Here is a 23,610-nt window from a genome sequence, read left to right as displayed (position 1 = left end):
ACCCGCCTTTGGTCGCTTCCCCCTCCTAGAGGAGCCACGAGCGGAATTTAGATAGGACCCACGGCCCCCACGCAGGAGGACGAGTATCTTCTCTTAGAAGAATTTTTACCTGATCCATCGGGAAACAACTCCCGGCAAACGACGCGTGTGCAGCCTAGATCTTCGCCCTTTTTTCCCCCGTCATGCCCCTGACCAGAGTTGAGTGGACCTTTCCAGCCCTGGTCTCCGCCCCTTTTTCCCGCCATGCCCCAGAATTGAGCTGACTGGACCTTCCTATCTCTAATCTCCACCCTCCTTTCCCGAAATGCACCAGAATTGAGTTGAGTGGGCCTTCCCGGCATCCCTCGCGTCTCAGTTATGGTTGCCTTCTTAAAGAGCCGGAGGTTTAAAAAATGGGAGTTTGGGAGGGTTACCAGAGTCATTAGATGACGCTATAAGTGCCCGGCTCCTTTCTTTAAGGGGTCATATTGAGAAAGGTGACCTGTCAAGAAACATCATAACTACCTGGACATGGTGGCTCACGCCTGTAAGCCCACCACTCAGGAGCCAAAGGCAAGTGGATCGCCATGACTTTGAGGCCAGCCTGCAGGGTCTTATCGAGACCCTGTCTCAAAAGTAATAATAATGTTGCCCTTCCACCTACTTCACAAGCGCAAGGAGTCAAGTTCGATCTCTGGTACCAAAAAAAAAAAAAAAAAAAAAGTAACAATAATAATAGTAACAACAGCAACAAGAGGTGACATTCATTAAGCCAATTGCTTGCTAAACCTGACTACAATCCTAAGAGGTAAATTTTTAATTCTGAGATATAAATGAAGGTTTTGATTAACTTGCCAAAATCAAGATTTGGTATTATTTAAATTCAACATTGTTTCATATGTACATCCGTGATTTCTGAGGTTGTCATTCTTTCATTTTGACTGCTGTCTCTTACTCTGTTTTATAAGATGCTACAATTTGATCATCTACAATTGATGGGACACTTGAGTTTTCAATTTGAGGCTATTAGGAATAATGCTACATGAACATTATTAGTTTGCATCACTTCACATATTCCTGTTGGATTTATACCTAGTAGTGAAATTGTTATGTATGTAAAATTTGAGTAGATGAAAAGCAGTTTTAGAAAGTTGCTATTACATTTATATCCTCACCAACTATATTTCATCTACCCAGCATCTTTGCCAGTATTTACTACTATACATCTTTTTAATTTTAACCGCTCTGTTGGGTATACAGTAGTACATTAGTATGGCTTTAATTTGCATCCCAGGTTACAAATAAGGTAGAGAGCATCTTCATGTTTTGGAATATCTGAATATGCTCTTGAAAGTGACTATTGAAGTCTCTTACTCATTTTTTTATTGTCTTCTGTTTCTTTTTTCCCAATGTTTATTTATTTTATTAGTGTAAGTTGATATTGCATAGTGGTGAGGTTTGTTTGGGGAAGTTGGTACATGTATTTAACATATCTTAATCAATTTCAGTCCCATTCTGTGTACCTTTTACCCCACCCTTAGTCTTCCCAGTCTCCAGAAGTCTACCTCCCAGTTTCCTGTCATCTCTATTTTATTTTATTTATTTATTTGTTTTTAGGTTTCTATATAAAGATATTTAACTTTATGATCCTGGCTACTTTCACTTAACATGGTGATATGCAAATTCTAGTTCTATCCTTTTTTTCTGCAAATGACATGATTTTATTATTCTTTATGGCTAAGTAATATTCCATTCATCATGTGTATATATACCACATTTTTAACCATTAGTTTCTTAATAGGCATTTAGCCCATTTCTATAGCTTAGCTATTGTGAACTGTGCTATAAACGTGGATATGTATGTATCACTATAGTATGCAGTCTTTTTTGTGTGTGCAAAAGCTTTTTAGTTTGATGTAGTCCCATTTTGGGGTCTTGATGTGACTTCCTCTGCTTTTGGAGTCCTATTTAGGAAATTTTGGTGTATGCCAATGACTTAAGTGTTCCCCATGTTGTTTTCCAGTAGTTTTAATAGTCCCACTTTTATATCTAAATCTTTGATCTATTTTATTTGATTTAGTACAGGACATGAGACCGGTATCTAGCTTCAAATTTTGTCATGTGTATATACATTTTTTCTAGTACCATTTTTTAAAGAGACTGGTTTATTTGTTGTTTTTTTCTTTTTCTCGACAGCATATTTTTGGCCCCTTTGTCAAAAATCAAATGGCTATAAGGGCTTGGGTTTGTTTCTGGGCCTTCTATTCAATTCTATTAGTCTACAGTTCTGTTTTCATGGTAGTACCATGTTAATTTTGTCACTATGGCTTTATAGTATGTGATGTGATTAAAAAATACAATGAATGTTTAAATTTAAATATTTATCACGATAAAAGACGCATTGACATTAATCTTTCTCAAAATGTTTCCCTTTGGTTTGAACACATTTATCCCCATCACCCTCGCCACTTTCTGAAGCAGTTGTGGAAGTCTTCTTTCATGTCTTTAGTTGCGCAGTTGTGTCTGCCTCAATGGCCTGGATCAACTCAAAGCATTTACCTTTCATGGCCTTTTTTACTTTGGAGAAGAGCCAGAAGTCACACAGGGCCAGATTCAGTGAATAAAGTGGATGAAGGCACACTGCAATGTTTTTTATAAGGCTGCCTTTCCTTTGGATGGCAATTAGAGGCAGCATTCACCATACTTTTTATCAGTATCTCATAAAGATGCAAAAGAAGACTTCCAGCAGAATGTTGAGATAAGTGTGTTCAAATATGGAGTATTTTGAGGAGGATTAATGGAATCTGTTCTTTACTGTAATAATTTTAACACATATTTCCCGCATGTTTCAATCACCCCTTGTATAGCTTGAAGTCTGATATAGTGATGCTTCTAGAATTAAACTTTTTGCTCAGGGTTGCTTTGACTCTTATGGGCATGATCTGATTCTATATGAAATTCAGGACTGTTTTTTTCCAGTATTGTGAAGAATGTTGTTGGTATTATAATAGGGATTTCTTTGAATATGTAAATTGCTTTTGAGAATTGGCCATTTTCACAATATTAGCTCTTCTGGTCCATGAACAAGGGATGTCTTTCCATTTCCTAATGTCTTCTATGATTTCTCTATTTAATAGTGTATAATTTTCATTGTAGAGGTCTTTTACCTCTTTAGTTTGATTCCTAAGTAATAAATTTTTTTGAAGCTATTGTGAATGGAATTAATTTCCTGATTTCTTTACCATTGGATTCACTATTGGTATACTGGAATGCTCTTGATTTTTTTATGTTGACTTTGGAAACAGAGTTGTTGTGATTAAGGGAAGGCCTACCCTAGGTGTGAGTGCTACCCACCCTAAGGGCATGTAGCCTGGATATAATACAAGGGACAGAAAGAGGGCTGCTGTGGTCACTTGCTGCTTTGCTTCATCACTATTTTCCTGCCTTCTGCCCACTATGAACTGTTTCCCCTCTGCATTGTCCCACTGCCGTGCCACTCTGCCTTGGAGCCATCCAACTATCAACTAAAACCTCTACAAACTGTGAGCTACATAAACCTTTCCTCCTTCAGCTTTCGGTATCAGATATTTTGTCTCAGTGAGAAAAAGTAACTAAGGCAGTATCTTTCCATTGCAGACATCCTCTAAACTCCATTTCACTTATACCCAATCCTAACTTCAAGGGGACTTCAGAGGACCACTCCTATCCTGAATTAATAGTAGATTACTCCTTAACAGTTTTTCACCACCTCTACTCACTTCCTAGGCATCCCTGACAGGTTGGTTGATAGCAGTCCCTCTAAAACACCCCCTTATCGGGCCACTTATGCTGTAATAGAGGGCTATCATGACAATGAATGTGCCTTTCCTCCTCAGGGAAGAAATTCAGGCTGCCCCCCTTCCAAACAGCATTGCCTCACAACAGAGTTCTTTGCATTTGCCAGGGCACTAACCTTAGCAAAGGATGGGGATATTAACATATATACTGATTCTAAATATGCCCATAGCATTGTACACACTACTGCACAAATCTGGCAGAAAGAGGAATTCTAATAGCCAAAAGAATGTCTGTCATAAATGGAAAACTAATCTTGGCCCTATTGCAAATAGCCCTTCTCCCGGCCAAAGTAGCAGTCATACATTGCAGGGATCATCAAAGCCATCAAAAGTATACCACTGAGGGAAACAGCACAGCAGATGGATTGGGAGTGGTTTTAGGCTTCCCCCACCTAAATCTCTTCCCTTTATCAGTTTGCCTAAGCTGCACAGAGAGGGAGAAACAAAAGGCTACAGGAGCAAAGGGTCGTCTTCTATAAATTGTGGTCGTATTTGCGTGGAAAATTAGTCCTTCCTGAGGTCTCTCAAATTCCTCTCCTTACTAAATTACACCCCCATTATCATACAAGATCTCTTTCCTTTATCTGTTCTCAGGCACACATACATTTAACCCCACAGATGATAAAAGTCCTATACCAACTCTCAAAGAGTGTTCCTTCTGTCAGTGAACTCTCCAGACTAACATCCATTTTCCTCCTTTTCTTATATACTAGGCTGAAGGCCACCTGCCTGCTAAAGATTGGCAAATAGATTTCACTTGTGATCTTCCATCAAAAGGATCCATTATTTGCTGGTTCTAGTGGATATATTTTCAGGATGGATAGACGCCTTTCCCACTACCAATAAAAGAGTAGGTATCCACTGTGACTAACATTCTCTTAACTGAGACCATTCCAAGGTTTGGGCTCCCAGCCTTCCTGCATTAGATAATAGGCCGGATTTACCTCTCAGATTTCTCAACACCTAGTAAAATTATGTAATATGAACAGGAAATTTTGTATTCCTTATCACCCTCGGTCATCAGGAACAGTAGAAAGGACAAATGGGATCTTGAAAAACACACTTACTAAACTCACAATCCAAACACAAAAACATTGGATTAATCTCATACCCCGGCCCTCCCTCAGGCTGAGGGCTCTCTCTCCCGCGAATCCACCAAACTAAACTCCTGTGAATTGTTGTAAGGAAGATCCTTCGCCATCAGAAAGTTAGATTCCAACTTCTCATTGAACCAGAATCCCTCACTGCTAAGTCCTCTGCTCTCATCCCTGTTAAATGCAACGCCTACTCCTTTGTGGTCACACGCTGTCTCACCTTCCCCAGCCAGCCCTCCTGCTTGACAAGTTTAAGTCTGCCTTTATGCCAGGCACCTGGGTCTACATGAGGGCGTCACTAGATCCCTTGCGCCCTAAATGGATAGACCCCACCACATCATTCTCATAACTCCAGTAGCAGCTAAACTTGAAGGCTATCTCCGCTGGGTTCACATCTCTATTCTAAACTGGCCGAACTTCCTCTTGTCTGCCCCACTACAGGACCCACATCAGTCAGGGTCTCACTTCCGGTAACAGAAGAGGGTGACTGAGTAACGCTTTTTCTCTTTAACTTCTTTTAAAAACATTTCTCGAAATTATAGCACAAAAACTACCCTTTTAATTCTCCCAGAGTGATCCTCTAGAGATTATTTGTGATTTCTGGTTTCAGAGATGCTTTTGTGATTTTACTCCAACCCAAATAGAGGGTTTCTTTTTTCTTTTTTTTCTTTTTTTTTTTTTTCACTTTTGTATTCGCGTTCCACTTTCTCCCACTCAGTAGCTTGAATTTCTTGAACATTTAAAGGCCACTCCAGCTGACTGACAGTGGGAATGAACGGTCATTGCCAGCAAACAACAGAAATCTGCCTAATCCTTGGGAGCTGTCTAATGGGGTAACTATGGCAAATAATATGGTCTTATGAACGCATCCACAATGCACAGGTCCAAAATGTCTCCCACTGCTGGGTATGTGTAGAAATCTCCACAAGCACAGAGGGAGGTCTCCCCTGGCATCTTGCAACAGCCATGGCTAAAAATTTGACAGCTTTGTCTCTCTGAAACAAGCAAGAATCCGAGTGGGAGGGACACCACATGGCCATAGAAAACTTGCTCCGATGAGATAAAACAGGGCAAGCGCTCACAGGATATGCTGGCCCCAATGGTTGGTGATGGGGTAATATCTGAACCCGTTACTACAAAAGACCCTGTTATACAACATACCAAACAACATTCTGATCTTAAATGTGTGGTAAGATGGGTGCCTAAAAACCTGTGTCTCGGTATCACATGTGCTACTGTTACCCACGTGTGGTGGAATGGGGGAAAATATCATGGCACTGATCCCATAGACATGTTCCATCAGGACATTTATGGGTCTACAGCCAGTACAGCTGGCCATGTCTACCTGCTAATTGGACAGAACAATGCACATGAGGATGTCCTTGTATTCTTGGCTACATTCTCCCCTCTCTCCCAGAACAACAAAATTGGGATACTGTTTACCACCAATGACACCTCTCCCCCAAAACAATAAAACTGGGATGCTGTTTACCACCAATGACACCAGGTAAAATGAATTCTGTGGTGGTTTTACGCCCTGCTGTGACGCTTCCAGGAGTAGCTACTTTTAAGGTAGACTTGGAAGTAGAAGCTTTGGCCCAAAACCGAGCCCGTGCATTAAATGCCACTCACCAGGCTGGAATAGTTTTAATAGATGAAACATACCAAATGAGAAAGGTAGTTTTGCAAAATCACATGGCTTTAGATCTCCTTACAGCTTCCCAAGCACATGCGCTATGCTTCATATATATTGTACTTTTATTTTAGATAATATAACTGCAGTTTTGCAGGAGATAAACACAGAGGTTCAGCATACAACAAATGTCTCATATCCCCTTGTGGAGTTCATGGGATTCATGGAAGTCCACTATTCTATCTTGGATTCTTCCCTCTACACTGCCTGTTCTTCCTTCCTCATCTATTTATTATTGCCATACCTAATCAATCTGTTTCAAGGATTATGGCCACTTCACAGGCAATTGCCAAAGATCATGTCAATAGAGCTGTCCTTCAGCCCAAATGAAACCAGAGCCCCTAATCAGCACAAAGTAGATAAGGAAGAGATGCACTGCCTGTTTTCCCTATCTCTGGGATTCAGGAGCCTGACCACCCCCATTCTAGGCTGACCAGAGACCACTCTAAATAATCCCCTCCTAGGTTCAGATACAAATTTTTCCTGTTGAGCTCATTCCTCTATTTCTCTTCCTCCTTTTTCCTAACCCTTGCTACAATACTAAATAACAAGGAAGTGGTTCTGTTATTTAGCAATAGGTAACTGTTTCAGAATTGACATCTGGAAATAAAGTTCTGCTGTAACTGAAGCATGAAACAGGTCCTTATTGACATTGGGCCCAAGCAGCAGACAGAGTCTGGAAAGACAGCAAGGAGACAGTGTAGCAGGGAAGAAATTGCTATTAAAGGCCAGAGGAAGACCAACTTGTGTTATGATGTGGTACAATGTTCGGCAGCACTGTCACCTGTGATAATATAGAAAAAGTATGCTTCATGACCTGATGGATCTGGCTTCAGAGATCACCATGCAGAATATTAAAAACATTTATCCATTTCTTTTAACCACCTATGATATGGTATGGCAAAAGGGACATAAGACAAAGAAGGAATTGTTCAGTTTTCAAGCAGAAAATAGACAAAATATAAATGACTGAGGACAGGCCATCCAGCTAAAAAAGATCATCAGGATAAGAAATGGCCTCAGGACAAATGTAGGACATCGCAGGAAAAATATGCCTTCAACCTCAAGGACAAATCAAAAGTGCAACTATAAGACTTCATAAAGACTTTTTTTTTTTTTTTTTTTTGGCCAGGGTTCAAATTCAGGACCTTTTGATTTTCAGGTAAGCTCAGTGACAGTGGGCTTCATCCCCAGCCCGACTTAATTAGTGCCGCTGATACTTCCACCTACACATATGTGCTTCTGTGAAATCAAAGAGCATTATGGTAATATAATACATACAAAATAGAGTTCTGTCTCAGAAAGAAGTATGGATATGATTTGGAGAACATGGAGTGAATCTCAACTTTTATACAGCACCCACAAGGTCTTTGAGAGAACTATATTGGCAAAAGCAAAAGCATGGACAGTAACAGACAAAACCAGTTTCAATAAAAAATATATCTGGACCCCCCATTTTATAGGACAGAAAGAAGCTTAAAAATATTCAGCTGCAAATATGAACCATTTCTTATGGATTAGGAAGGTTTCTATGGCATGAAGCCAAGCACTCAGCGGGCAGAAGCAAAAGCTGCTGAAAAATAGGAATTATGAAACCACTCCCAGGAAAAAAAAAAATCAAAGAATATTCTCTGTCCTCAGAGTAGGAAAACCTGACAACAGGTGCCTAAGAAGAACTCAGAATTTTTTTTTGAGACACTATGTAGCCCAAGCTGGGCTTGAAACTCATGGTCTTCCTGCCTCAGCCTCCTGAGTGCTGGGATTATAGGCGTGTGTCACCACACCGAGCTGAACCAATTACTATTCTTTTTTAACAGGATTTTCCAGTGGTGTCATTATGTCTCTGTATCAGGAGGTGTATTGGGTGTGTGGAGAACAGAAGTGAGCGTATCAGAAGCAGATGATTTATTTAGCTCACTGGTATCTGGGTTGAAGAAATTGCACCTGAACAGCTCCATGCAAAGAGCTATACTTGAGGTTTTTCTCTTTAGAGGGCTGATTCAGACTGAGATTCTGGACCCTGGTCCTGTGCTGCCCTAATGGTTTGAGGCTTTAGATGGATGAGTGAGTGTATTTTGATTGGCAGGAGATGTGAATGAGAAAGAGAGAGAGAGAGACAGAGGGAGACACAGAGCTGGAGATAGAGAGAGGGAGAGAGAGAGGGAGAAAAAGAGAGAGAGAGAGAGGAGAGAGGGAGACACGATCTCATAGAAACTACTTTGCCAAGGTCCCAGCATGTAGGTGGTACCATCTTAGAAGTTCGAGCCAATCCCCTAGCTGAGTGCAGCCATGAAATGACCACTGTCAACATCCTGTGAACTAGAAGTATTCCTCAGCTGAGCCCAGCTAAGCCTGAGAAATAACAAACTGTTTTAAGCCACTCAATTTTGAGATAGTTTGCAATATAACAATAGATCATTAATACACCGAAATAGTTTGCAACTTTTAATCTGATGCTACTAGGAATTCCCTTTCAGAAGTTGGCTTCAAATATCTGGGCTTGAACAAACCTCCTGCCTCAGCCTCCCAAGTATCTAGTACTACAAGCACATGCCATTGCACCCAACAGGAATTTCCTTTCAGCTTTGGCATTCTGTTTCAAGAATTTTCACTTTCTCTTTTGGTGATAGACTCCCACTTGCAAAATATGCTCTATTTAGATTTAACTGTACAAATTTATCATTTATCAGCCATTCCCCCTTTCACTTTCCACTATCTTGAAAAAACTAGATAGAGTACTCTTTCAGTTATTCTCCTCCGGTAAGGTTAGAGATGATACATGTCCTAAATCCCTGTGAATTAAAGACCAAATCTCTAGGACCAAGAAAGCCCAAAACACAATAGCTCAAATAAAATTGAAGCTTATCTTTTTCTCATATTGCAGATCGGAGCATTAGCCGTTGTGCTGCTACACATAGCAGTCTTCCATCTCATTTTTTCATCAGTGGGACTGGATCACACATATCTTCCTGAGAGAATAGAGAAGGCAGACACGGTCTTAAGTTGCTGAACTCATAAACAGCACATAACACTTCTGATCAAATTTTAACAGAGAGACATTAGTACACCTAACACCAGACTGGGGACTGAAAAATAGAGTGTCATGTTCCAGGCTAAGTTTATAATCTCCTAGGAAAGAGGATGAGTGGATTTTACTGAAAGATTAGAAGGTTGCACCTCACCTTTTATGATATTTCCAAAAATGCCAGCTTTTAACCCAAGAATGACTTATTGGCTATGTATAAGATTCTGGGATTTTAGTCATAGTGTTGTAGAAGAGAAGTCCAAATCTAGCCTAATCCTCTTCTTTGTAAGATGTTCTTTTTCATGCCTGGACTCATAAGCCTTTTTTCTTTACACTTATTTCCTTTAGGATTTTCTTCATGTACTATTCACACATTTCACACTGTGCTCATGAACTAGACTTGCATCTCAACAATTTTTAAAAGGTGGCAGCAACTCATAGGTATGTATGTTATATGTTAACAAAACTTGATAAGTGTTTATCTTAAATAGCATAAATATAATCTGAAAATAGCCCGGTATCAGTGCTGGTCAGGCTTTGCTGCTGAATGAGTTCAGATCAGGACATGTACCAACAACTGAAATATTTTAAAAAATGCTTTCCATCTTTTACATGAGAATCCCAAAGTATAAATAATTTAAAGAGCAAAATAAAAGATGAGAGGAAACAGGGACATAGACCTTTTGCAGATGGGAAGGAGATTTAGGAAAGGTGGGGGTGGGCAAAAGGAAGGGAATATGAAAAGGATTAAGATGTGACACAAATATGACCAACTTCCATGTTGAATGTATTCATAATATATTGCAAATACGTATTAATAAAAAATAAAAACTCTTGGGACATACAGAAAAGGCAATGAAACAACCTGTATGCTCTCCCTGGCTCCCAGCTTGTGGCTCCTCAGGAGGGGACCCAACTCTGAGCAGACAAGTTGAGTGCTGGAGATTCCAGAGAGAAATGGCAGCAGCCCACTGGGCCAGGGATGCCGACTCCGGGGAAAGCCCATAGGTGTAATTCACACAGACACTGCAAGGTTTTACTCCAGGGGACTCTTTCTACACAGCAGGCAACAGCCATACAGGGATCTCAGGGCAAGAGTATGTAATTGTAGGAGAGTGCTTGGTCATGCACCGTTCCAAGAAGGGATTATTATTTTTTTCCTAATTGAGTTTATTAGTACTTTTTAGGTATACAGTAAAGTTACATTCATCATTGGAATCTTGTATCTTTACATGGTTCTTATTTTTTCCCCATACCCCTGCCCTCCCTTGACCCCCTCCACCCTTCTATATATACAAAGACTTTGTTTCCATTTTTTCCTTTTCTCATATTTTTTCTTTTCCCTTTCCTTTCCCCTACCTTTCCCACTTCCCCTACTCCTTTAGCCCTTTTCTTCTTATTTCACATTATCAATTATACAATTTGATCCTTATTTACACTTTTAGTTTTTCATACCAGAGAAACTATTCGGTATTGACACGTGTCTTATTTATTTCACTTAAGAGTATGGCCTCAATATGCCTCCATTTTACTATAAATGACTCTAGTTTCTTATTCTTTTTCTTTCCTTTTTTTTTTGGTGGAGGGGGTATCAGGGATTCAACTCGGGCCCTTACACTTGCAAGGCATGCACTGGAACCACTGAGCTAAATCCCCAGCCCTAGTTTCTTATTCTTAATGGCTGAGTAGCACTCCATTTTTTAGAAAAACCACATCTTTATCCAGTCTCCAGCTGATGGGCACTTGGGCTGTTTCCAAGTTTTAGCTATTACAAACTGTGCTACTATAAACATGGGTGCATATATATTACTGTGGTATTATTCTTTTAATTATTTTGGAAAGATATCCAGCAGAGAAATAGCTGGGTCAAATGGAACCTCTAATCCTAGTTGTTTGAGGTATCTCCATATTGATTTCCACAGTGGTTGCACCAGTCTGCACTCCCACCCACAATGGAGAAGGGTTCCTTTCTCCATACAACCCCACCAGCATTTGTTATTGGTTGATTTCTTGATAGCAGCCATTCTTTCTGGGTGAAGTGTAATCTCAGTGTTGTTTTCATCTGCATCTCTCAAATGACCAGTGATGTTGAGCTTTTCTTCATACATTTATTTGCTGCATTTACTTCTTTGATAAATGTCTGTTCATTTCAGATGCCCATTTTTTAATCAGGTCTTTATATTTGGGGGGTCTGATTTTTTTTTTTTTTAGTTCTTTTTATATTCTAGGTGGTAGACAGGAAGGGATTATTTGAATTGAGGACTCAAAACAACTAGAGGACAGCTTCACTTAGGGTTCCCCAGTATTACCCTCCCACAGTGACTGGGTGGATTTGTCAGTGCTTACTAGAGAAACAGACTTAATGCAAGATCTACAAATATATAAGAATTTATAAAATTGGCTTACAATGTCTGCTGGTCGAGTAAGGTGTGGGAAAATGCAAAGGATCCAGTCAAAGGCCTGGAGCTCACTGTAGTATTCTGTGCAATTTTGTATCAGGAGGCCAAAGAGACTGTGCTGGAAAGCTGAAGAGTCTGCACTGGAAGCCAGAAGACGACATCTAAGATGAAGGTGAAGACTGGAGCTCCTCAAAGAAACAGAAGTGAGCCTTCCTTCTTCGTTTCCCTTTTATCTCATCCAGGCGACAAAGCCTGCTGATTGGTATCACTCACTCACAGGTTGGGGCTCTGTCTTCAGTAAATCCCTGTGAACACATGTAGAACTATGCTGATCCAACTTAGTTGGACATTTCTTACTCAGGTTGGCACAATCACTAAACTATCACACTGGGTGAGAGGCAGCCAAGGGAGACACCTACAGACAGAGAGCAGGTTGGAAAGAGATCCCCTGAGAGGTTTGAGCTCAGGCTAGGAAAGACACAGGCCCTGTCCCCACAGTGGGAGGCCAAGCCCGGCTTGAGTTGTGCTGGGTCTCAGTGCAGCACTGAGTACTTGAAACCTTGCCTTACTGCCTGCATCCAGCATGGACCTTGGTGTTACTGACTGCCTCATCTAGCAGCACAAGTGAGGACATGTCTCATCTGCAACATTGCTATAGTATGGGGAAAACAGAGGGTCCTCTGGAATAGGGCAGGCACCGCACAGACCCACAGGTCATAAGGCTAGGCAGAGAGAACTGTGAATTGCCTGACTCCAAAACTGCAGATCCAGGAAGAAAATCACTCATTCAAAAATGCAGAGAAATTTTGTTCTGTTTTTGGACTTTTTTTCTTTTGCTTTCTTCACTGGCTTATTGGGGCCTAAAGAATTTTCTTTTGTGCTTCTTCCTTATTCCCCCAATACACTTTGTTCTCTTTTTTCCTTTCTCCTTTAATTTTTCCTTACTTTTATTCTCCATATTATTTACTTCCTTTTGTTCTTCCTTCCTCTTTTTTAATCATCTGTTTCTGTTATTTTGTTACTATTTGCCTAATTTTACAAATATCCTTCTATCCCTTAATAGGATCCTTTATCTCACTTGCTTGCTCCTCCTCATCTCTTGTTTAAATTTTTTTGGGTGGGGGTACTGGGGATCAAACTTGGGTCTTTGCGCTTGCCAGGCAGGCAGCAGAACCGCTGAGCTAAATCCTCAGCCCTTGTTGTTTAATTTTTCAAAAATCTTCTCTTACTTTCTCTCATTCCCAACCCCTCTTTTTTTTAATTAAGTTTATTGGTACATTTTAGGCATACAATACAGTTACATTCATCATTGGGAACTTGTACCCTTACATGGTGTATCTTTTTTCATATTTTTTCCCCATTCCCCTGCCCTCCCTTCAACTTTCCGCCTCGCCCTATTTACAGAGACTTTGTTTCCATTTTGTCCTTCTCTCATATTTTTTCCTTTCCCTTCTTTCATTTCCCCTACCCCTCCCTCTTCCCCTACCCCTTTAGGCCTTTTCTTCCTATTTCACACTTTCAACCCCTCTATTTTTAATAACTATTAAGTTTTATTAATCTTTAGATAGTTAACTCTAAGTTATTACTGTTGAATTCCTTTCCATCACTAGCAACTAGTTGTTGCTTTTAGTATATATTTGCTATGTGTCAATATCTGGGTTGTCTGAGTGTTCATATTATAATTCTGGATTTCTTTTCTATGACTATAGGTGGTACATTACTGGTTCTTATGGTATATCAATATTCAGTTTGTCTTGGATGATTTTTTTTCTAATTTGCTTGATATTGTCTGGGTCACATAATTGTTGCTACCAATGGGTTTTCTCTTTATGCCAACACCTGGTTTACCTCTGTGACATTAATAATTCTGAGTCCATTCCTGGAGAGCTGAGTGTTGGGCCGACTATACTGCATCCCTCCCTCCCAAAGCAACAGAGGTGGTTGGGTCTTGAGACAGAGGCAAAAGACTAATAGTTAGACATGCCCAGAGTGCTTCATTGGAAAGCAGACTAAGAACTTTCCATATTACCAACAAGGTCTTTTCACTATGAGTGCCTACAAACCTAAGCACAAAACAAAACAAAACAAACAAATGAATGAAACAAAAGAAAATTACAAGAAGATAAATCAACAAACTGCCTCCCAAAACTCCCAACTCTCCCAAAGCTGATCCTGGAGGATCAAGAAGGAGAAAAGCAAAAGCCACACATCTGAATTATTTGAAAGGATAACAGAGGGGATTAAAAACACATCAGTGAGTTGCTCAGTGGGCTCGCAGAAGATAAGGGAAATATTAAATCAGTCAAGGAGCTTGCAAAAGACACTAATAAAAAGCTAGCTGAGCTGAACAAAATTATACAAAATATGAACACTCTTCACCTGCACAAACTAGCACTGCGTTTGCTTGCACTCTGCCTACTCTTGCCTAGGCCCTCACCCTCACCTCCAGTTCTGCCCCACTTCCTCCACAGGCTTCATTTCTCTACCTTAGTTTCAGGTCTCAAAGATTTTCTCTGAAGCTACTTCTTTGCCCTTTGCATCTCCTTCTTTTCTGGTCAGAGGAGGAGGAAGATAATTTCTTCTGTGGGTCCCAAAGATCCTTTGGAATATCAATTTGTCCTTTTCTGACTCAGACATCACCAGATTAACTGTTATATGATCTTTAGAAACAAAATCTCTTTCCTGTAACTTTGCTGGCCAGAAAGGTCCTCATGGAGCTCTCTCTGGGACCTCCTCTTCTCTCTGGGTTCTCTGGCATTTTTCTTGCCATGTTATGTGAGTAGCTCTCAAAGAATGAATTGCTTCTCCAAAAAAGTTATAAAACTTTTATTGAGAAGTTCACATACCATGCACTCACCCATTTAAGGTATACACACAATAGATTTTGTAAACTCAGTGTTGTCCAACCATTACCATAATCGGTATTAGAGTATTTTCCTTACCCCCAAAAGAAACCCTTTACCTGTTAGCAGTCATTTCCCATTTCCCACCAGCTCCTATGCAACCCCATCTTCATCTCTATAAAATGTCCTATTCTGAACATTTCATATCAGTGAAATCATACAGTATATGATCCTTTCCAATTAGCTTCATACACTTAAAATAACACTTTTGTTTCCTCCATGTTGTAGCATATATCAGTATTCCACTGATTTTTATTGCCAAGTAATATTTTATTCACCCACTGTATGAATATACCACATTTTATTTATCTAATTATCAGGTGATGGACACTGGATTGCTTCTACTTTTTGTCAATGTGGAACAATCCGACTATGCTATGACAGTCAGATAAAAGTTTTGTGTGAACATTTTTTCGTTTCTCTTAGGTATGTGCCTAGGAGTAGCATTGCTGTATTATATGGTAACTCTATGTTTAACCATTTGAGAAACTGTCACTATATTCCAAAGTGGCTGCAACATTTTACATTACCTTTAGCAGGGTGTACCTGTTCAATTTTTTATTTTCATCAACAATTCTTTGTTATTTATCTTCTTATTATAGCCATCTTAGTGAATATGAAGTGGTATCTCTGTAGTTTTTATTTGCATTTCTCTTATAACTAATAAAGTTGAATGTCTTTTCATGAGTGTATTAACCATTTGTATGTCTTCTTTGATAAAATATCCTTTACCCATTTTAATTGGGTTGACTTATTATTACTGAAATATGAGTTATTGATAAATTGTATACATTTTATAAAATTTAAATCTTAATTTTCTTAGGTCTAAAAGATAGTAACTCACTTTAGAGTATCTGAATAAGGTGTTCTAAATGAAAATCCACAAAGAGTACATAAGTGGCATAAATATAGCATGTATTGAAATAAGTCGCATTTAAAAATGGAACTGTGTTTTGTTATAAAGTAACCCTTGGTACTAAAACTTGGGCTTGGGCTAAATCATAAATGAAGAAGCCCTTTGACATAAAACCTTACATTTTAAAAAACACCCCATTCTCCCCAACCACTTCCTTCCCACCAAAATAATGTACTACAAAATACTTTACTAAATTGTCCCTCTCTAAGATATGAGTTTAATTTTTTTTTTTTGTACCGGGGATCGAACTCAGGACCTTCCACTTGTGAGGCTAAATCCCTGGCCCGATTTTTTGTGTAATCTAACAATGCTGAAAAAAGTCACTCTAACATTAATATTCATGAGTAAAAATAATAGTGTTCAAGTTATTTATTTTCATCTTATCAATGTTAATAGAAACTCCAGCAATGTGAATGCTTAAATAGAACAATCTTGACGATACACTCTAGCTTTTTCTCTTCTTTTTCTTTCTTTTTTTTTTTTTTTTTTTTTTTTTTTTTTTGTTTTTTTTTGGGTACTGAGGATCAAACTCAGGTCCTTATGCTTGCAAGGCAAGCAGCAGAACCACTGAGCTAAATGCCCAGCTCATTTTCTTTTTCTTTAAAAGGTAGCAAATTTTTTAAATATGCTGGGAGTGGGAAGGCAATATCATAAGGCTAACAAAAATGGAATCCTAAAAAATAATGAAAATCAATTCTCAGATCAAATCTAAAATTTTGGAAAGATTCAAATTCACAAGAAATCCTTGGAATCACTAAAACATTTCAAAAGAAGTATATGTTTTCACTCTATTTCATGTTACATACAGAGTCTCCTGGGTTATTGAACAGTTGTTTTAGCTATCAAATTTTATTACAAGGTCAAATGGTGATGGTTTTGAGATGTTAATATTAAGTCTTTAATGTGCATCTTAAAAAAAACCCTAAAATGAAAAATAGAATTTCCATTATCACCTTTACATTTTATTGCTAGTTCTTCTCAACCCAAATAAAATGATATATAAATCACAGTCCTGAGATAGTATAACAATTTTCTAATTTGCAAAAGGTTTTAGTTGTGTTTTCAAATACAAGGACTAAATTACACTATCTGGTTACAATGACAAAACATTTCTGTGTATATCAGCTGTTGATTAGATTACACTTTTAAAAATGTAATAGGATGATACTCTAATAAATTCCGTAGCTCTTTTTATCATTATCCAGAACTAATGCAGGTTGCTGTGCTTTTTTGCAGAAGTTTTTGTATAGTAAATAATTTCTTTCTATTAAAAAGTTCTCAAACTAATCCCACCCTTCAAAAATACAATTTCTCTTCAGTGTACACATCGCTCATACACACACACACACACACACACACACACACATTGCCATGTTTTTGCTTTGTTTTTGCAAAATCCACGCTGCTTGCTGGAAGCCCACATATGTTTGCTTCCACATGAGGAGCTATGATCTGAACCTTTTATATAAAACAGCAAAGTTGTCTGGAATGAACAGTGGCTCATCCAGAGGAAAACTTCTGCTGCTGGTTCTCTGATGAGACTGCAGATTCTTCTCAGGTTTTTTTAGTTTCAGTTCATCTCCTTCCTTACAATGCTCAAAGCTGGGGCGTTCAAGCTCTTCTTTCGCATGTCTACTGACCATCATTGCTGGTGCCTGCTCCTGAGGCTTATGGCACTGTTTGTGGCTGGAATGTAACAAGTGCTGTGTTTGCGCAGGGCATTAAGTTTCCTTAGAACAACTAAGACGGCCACAAAGAAACTTACCAAAGAATAAGTTAAAGGTTTGGAGGTTTGGGCTAAATATTGATCCTGTGATTTTTTTTTTTTTTAATAGAGAATGAGCTTGGTTTTTCACCTCAGAATTACAACTTTGAGTTTTGACTCCTTATCGATTTCTTTTTCACTTTACTTGGCCTGTGAAGTTTTTGCTGAGATTCTGGTTCATCAGCGTTTCCCTTCACACTTCTGACTTGCTTGGCTCCAGGGTATCTTTCCTCAGGGTATCTGTAGTTATTCTTTGCTTAGAATAAGTTACAGGTTTTGTATATTTGGATTTTATGTTTTTTGACTCTACATAAGAAACACTACTTATCTGGCTGCTTCTGTCATTCTGAAGATTTGTTAACTCCTAAGACTCCATTGTAACACTTTCAATAATATTCAACTGTTTTGAGTTTTGGTCAGGCGTATCACAAACGGCATTTTCTAAATTATTATCTTCTGGTTCAAAAGCATCAATGCCAACTACCTCTAATTTTGATTTATTAAACTCACTACTCTGTAGCTGTGTATCATTAGACTCTGTGTCTTCACAATAATCCAATGGCTCCATTTTATTTCTTTGAAGGGAATTCTTGGCTTTATCAGCATCCATGGTATTCCGTGCCAGATTATAATCAGACCCTTCATCCACTGAACAAGACAAACCTACAACATTTTTTCCTGTGCTATTTGCCTTTATACAAGCAACATCACCAGAAATACCAGAAGATTTAGGTTATTCAATAATGTGGTCATCCTCATGGGGTAATTTTACTATCTCCTTTGATTTTTGTTCGTTTTTCCCTTTGCCCTCCTTTCTTCAATGGTTTCATCCATTTTACCTAACATGGTATCATTCTGTTCATATTCCTCCTTATCTGAAAACTTAAACAATGGGCTGCTAACAGTCTTAATTTTACATTCCATCAGAGCTTCATTTTTCTTTTCTTCAACAGAAACACAAGTCTCTAAAAGAAGTGGACAGTTTAATTCCTGAGATGGCACACTGGTTTCTCCAGAATTATTACACTTAGGCCTGGAATCCAAACCAGCACCATTCTTTAAGGCAAAATGACACTGAAGAGAGCCAGGGATTTAGCTCAGTGGTTCTGCCACCTTCCTTGCAAGCTCAAGGACCAGAGTTCAATCCCCAGTACCAAAAAAAAAGAGAATGACTTGAAAGGATATCAGTGTTCTCATCTATCTGTTTCTCAAGGTGTTAGCGAAGGGTACATTTTCCGGACCATCCCATTGTGGAGGATTATGTTTAACGTGACAAATCCACTCCAGCATTCCCATTTCCCAGAGCATTTTAATCCCTAATCAATAGTAAACCACAGAATATCAGGTATCTCTAACTCATTCACAGTGGGCCATCTTTTGATCCAACTAGCCAAATAATCTAGTAACACCTTTTTTTTTTTTAATTCCACAAGCTGCAATAGTAAATTCAGAATCTCTGCTTAATGGGCCCATATGAACAAACCCAGATGGTTTTGCCACTATTATTCTATGCCCATAAAATCCATTCCCCCACTTGCACATCAGGCTTCTGCTTACAATAGTTAGAAAATTCAAGAAGTTCTTTGAGAGAACATCAGACCTCCTCATGACTCACTCTGTGTACTCTACCATTCTATGATTTGAGCCTAGTTATAGGCCTCGAGGCCAAAGTGGGAGGTGGGAGTGAATCCTGAGGAGTGTCATCATCATCGCGCTTGGTCAACACAGGATTCCTTTCCTCAGTATGCTGGGGGAGGCCAACACCACAGAAAGTGGGAGTGTGGATGCCTCCACCACTGAGGGTGAGAACATCTCTTCCTCTGGCAAAATAATCTCATTAGAGTCCAGGAGCTCAACATCCTCAGCCTCACTGGGATCCTAACAAACATCTCCATCCCAATTTATGGGATCCCATTCTTTTCCTATCAGTGCCCTCAACTTTACTTCAAATATCTTTCAGTGCTGAGCATTAAACTTGCGCTGTATTTCAGCCAATTGACTTACGAGGGCCTGTGTTTCAGTTTCTGCAATCTCAACACTGTAGCTGAAGGAGAGAAAGTCCTTTTCAAGACACACTTAGAAACTTTTAAATTATTTAGGTCTGCAGCTGAGAATGTAAATCTTTGAGCTCTTTATTTTCTTTTATTATTTGTCTGTATACTTAGAAGTTTTCGGATTTCCTATGCATGTTTTGAGCTCATTATTTTCCTTTACTAGTTTGTCCAGAGATGCTAAGAGCAACCAGCCAGCATCATTATATTTCCCACTCTGCCAAAAAATATTCAAAAGTATCCTATATGGAGATGCTAAATTCCTCACATTTCACAAGTGGCAAATTAGGATAATCAAATGGATCTACATTGTGGATTGCTTTAAACAGTTCACACCAAAGACTATCAGTATTACCCACATTATCAAGACAAATTGACATCTTCAGGTCTCATCAAATTAGAGAGCCAACTCCAGGAACCACTAAAGCCATTAAAGAATTTCATCTTTACAATTCTGTTTCTCTAAAGTTACTCCCAGTACCAAAATATGTATCAATCAGTGCTTACTAGAAAAATAGATTTAATGCAAGATATACAAATATATAAGAGTTTATAAGATCGGCTTACACTGGCCACCCACAGAGTCAGATGTAGAAGAGCACTAAAGCTCTATCTGTGTGCTGGAGATCTGAAAGATCCAGTCAAAGGCCTGAGGCTCACTGTAGTGTCCCATGAGAGTCCGTATCAGGAGCCCAAAGGGTCTAGGATGGAAGCCAGGAGACAATGTCCAAGGTGAAGGTGAAGACTGGAACTCCTTTGAAGAAATAAAAGTGAGCCTGCCTGCCTTCTTCATTTCCCTTTTATTCCATGCAGGCAGCGGGCCTATTGGTTGCTGTCACTCACACCCAGGGTTGGTCTTCAGTCTTCAATAAATCCCTTCAGACACACCCAGAACTACACTAATCAAATTTAGTTGGGTGTTTCTTACTCAAGTTGCCACAATCAGTTAACTATCACACATGGTACAGTATATCTATTTGTTCTACTTTGCCAATGATTTTCTCAACTTTATTCCCCAAAGCGTCTATTGAACCTCTAATGTCAGCTACTATATTTTTTAAAATTTCCCTGAGCTCTTTCTTGTTCTTTTATCTTATGTCATAAAATTGGTTCTGGTTTTATAAATGTAATAAATTATTTTAACTCTTCAGGCATATTAATTAAAGTTAGTAAGATTTACGTCATTTTCTTTTGCTACCTTATATAGCCCTTAATTACTCCAGGTTTTGTTTTTCTGATTCTTAGTCTTGGTTTCTCCCTTTCACCTTAAATGTTTCCTCAAATTGCCCATGAATACTCAGTGTGTGTGTGTGTGTGTGTGTGTGTGTGTGTGTGTGTGTGTTTAGTCTTGGACGTCGAACCCAAGGATTCTCTACTACTGAATATTTTTTATTTTGAGAATAGCGGGTCACTAAGTCACCCAGGCTGGCCTCAAGCTTGTGATCCCCCTACCTCAGCCCTCTAAGTGCTAGAATAGCAGGGCTGTGCTGTTGTGCCCAACTTCTGTTCATGTTTGTTTATTTGAGTACACTGAAACAGAGCTATACCAGATTTTTCATGAAAGAATCTAAATGGCCCATATAAAGATCTTTTCTCTAGGGTCATTCAGTTTCTCCTTCATTCAGAATTCTTTAACTTTTGCCTTAAATTCAGTGGTCTAACCGGGCAGTGTAGCACATGCCTGTAATCCCAATACTTGAGAGGCTGAGGTAGCAGGATCATTGTGAGACCAAGGCCAGACTGTTATACCTAGTGTCTCATCCTGCCTCAAAAAACTTAAAAAAAAAAACGTGATCTGGAAGCAACATGGGGGAAGAGAGTAGTTGCAAGTCTCATTATTTTGTTTGCAGAACTCAACATTTTCATTTCCTATTTTTATCCCCACTCACCACCTCACTCTTCCACTGTGCCAGATACACCCAAATCTGAAGTCTCTTTGGTTCAGTTTCTCCAAAACAAAGGAGTCCGGGGGTGGGTAGTTGTCTGTAAAAGATGCTGGGAAACATATTGGGGAGCTATCTGTCCCTAATGTACAGCTTCTACCAATTTCTATGTTTCATTCCTATATCATCTTCTATCACGTGGAGCCTCTGCATTCTGAGCCTTTCGAGGAGTTCTATGAAGAGGGTTGACTCTCCTCTAGGTGTACCCCACCTCTGCAAATAGTTCCTTTTGTAAATATTCAGTTTTCAAAAATATGTGGAGCTCCCCTGTTTTTTTAATCTCCAGTCTCGTTATTTTTGCACTTTTGTGTTGTGTTTTTATTCCTTTCATTTCATTTCAACAGAGTTTCAGGAGGAAAAAATTTTAATCAGAATTTAGTTCTGTCAACTCTACTCCCAAATACTTTTCACTGCTTCACTTTCTGAGGGAAGCAAGGGAACCACTGCTGAGGGGTCAACTCCTGTCGCTATGACACACCAGGCCTGTCACAACTGGAGACTGATCCCATACCTGATGAAAAGTCAAGGTCCCAGGAAGTCTTTAAGTCTGGCACACAGGGGCAAGAAGGGCTCTCTGTGGAGGGGAGAAAACTGTACAGACCTTCTTCTCACTGTGTTTCGGTGGATGGTAGGGTGCCTTTCTTTCCAAAGCAGACCCATATCCACTTGGAAAGAGCCTGTGGCATGGGTGAAGTATGTCTGTCTGCCTGCTTCCTGGTGTTACTCCCTGGTCTAAAGGCTTCTGCCTATCTATGTTTCTCTTCTCATGCCCTTCTTCCTCTCTAGATTATTGGTCTGGGCCTCAGAGCCCTCTCCCTCCCTCAGTTATATTGTCCTCACTGGCTTAGAAGGTGATTAGGAATTTAATTATTTAGTTTCTCCAGCTTGGTAGATTAATTCCATCCATCACAGGCAGGTTGAGCCTTTTCTCTTTGTACTCTTTCCAAGGCTGCCTAGCCAATTCCAAGAGGAAGTAGCTCCACAGCCCACTAAGCCTGGAGGCGGTGAATGAAGTTTACTTAGGGTGAGGGAGTATTATAAATTTGAGCCACAGAGTGTCTCTTTAGCAGTGAGTATAGGCTTTAACGTATTTATTTGTGAAGAATGTGCAACAATAACAGGCCTTTCAAGTTTCAGCTTAGAGGAGGCCAAGGTACAACTTTCTTCTGCCATCTTGCATCCAGTTTCATCTGAGAGCAGCTGCCTCCACTGTACTGCTTATGTTGCTTATATTTGACCCCAGTGTGATCAAAATCACATACTTGAGTTATACTGGAGGGAAAGTCAGTGCCATATCATCCCTAGGCCCAAGATCGGTGGCCTTGGTCCATTTCCAAAAATGGTTGGTGATGACATTGTCAAGGCTACTCTTGGTAGGAAGGGCATGAGGATCACAGTGAAATTGACCTTTCAGAACAGACAGGCCCAGGCTGAGGTGCCTTTAGGCTGATCAACTCCCTCAAGGAACTACCAAGACAAAAAGGAAACGGAAAACCATTAAACACAGTAGAAATATCACTTTTGACAAGTGTTATGGTTTGTGTTTACATGTCCCCCACCAAGCCTCATGTGGATGAAATGGGGCTTTTTCAGAGGTGGCTGAATCTAGACTGTGTAATGCTTGGATTAAGGGTGTACGATTACTAAACTACTATATGTGTGTGACTGGTTTGGCACCAGCCTAATCCCGATAGTCTGGATAAGGTGTAAGGGGCAGAAAGATGTTGTTAGGGTTTTTATTGTTGCTTTTGCTGTCTTCTGCCACCATGGGAACTGTTGTCTCTCTGCCACTCTGCCTTGGAGCAAGCTGATTATGGACTGAAACCTCTACAAACTGTAAGCCAAATAAACCTTTCCCCTTTTAACTTTGGTAGTTGGGTATTTTGTCGCAGCAATGATAGAAAATTAACTAAGATAATAAGATTGTCAAAAATGTCCAACAGGCCAGGGATTTAGCTCAGTGGTTCGGTGGCCTGCCTTGCAAGCACAAGGACCAGAGTTCAATC

At 39.5% G+C, this 23,610-nt stretch overlaps 1 protein-coding gene and 1 pseudogene across 2 annotated transcripts in view; both read right to left on the bottom strand.

Annotated features, from left to right (window-relative positions):
• Positions 1-417, bottom strand: part of Zmym6 (zinc finger MYM-type containing 6) — a 36,456-nt gene extending 36,039 nt beyond the window's left edge. The window contains exon 1 of one of the 2 annotated variants that reach the window (XM_010645226.3): positions 110-417. The gene's annotated coding sequence lies outside the window, so the exon portion shown is untranslated. The remainder of the gene's footprint in view (positions 1-109) is intronic. The other variant, XM_010645228.3, reaches the window with a different exon arrangement.
• Positions 418-17,199: 16,782 nt separating this feature from the next.
• LOC104877006 overlaps positions 17,200-23,610 on the bottom strand; it is a 36,821-nt pseudogene continuing 30,410 nt past the window's right edge.

The sequence above is a fragment of the Fukomys damarensis genome, unplaced genomic scaffold (genome assembly GCF_012274545.1).
Source record: "Fukomys damarensis isolate Sample0158 unplaced genomic scaffold, DMR_v1.0_HiC HiC_scaffold_23, whole genome shotgun sequence".
Taxonomy (NCBI): Eukaryota; Metazoa; Chordata; class Mammalia; order Rodentia; family Bathyergidae; genus Fukomys; species Fukomys damarensis.
This window is presented reverse-complemented; position numbering and strand designations above follow the sequence as displayed.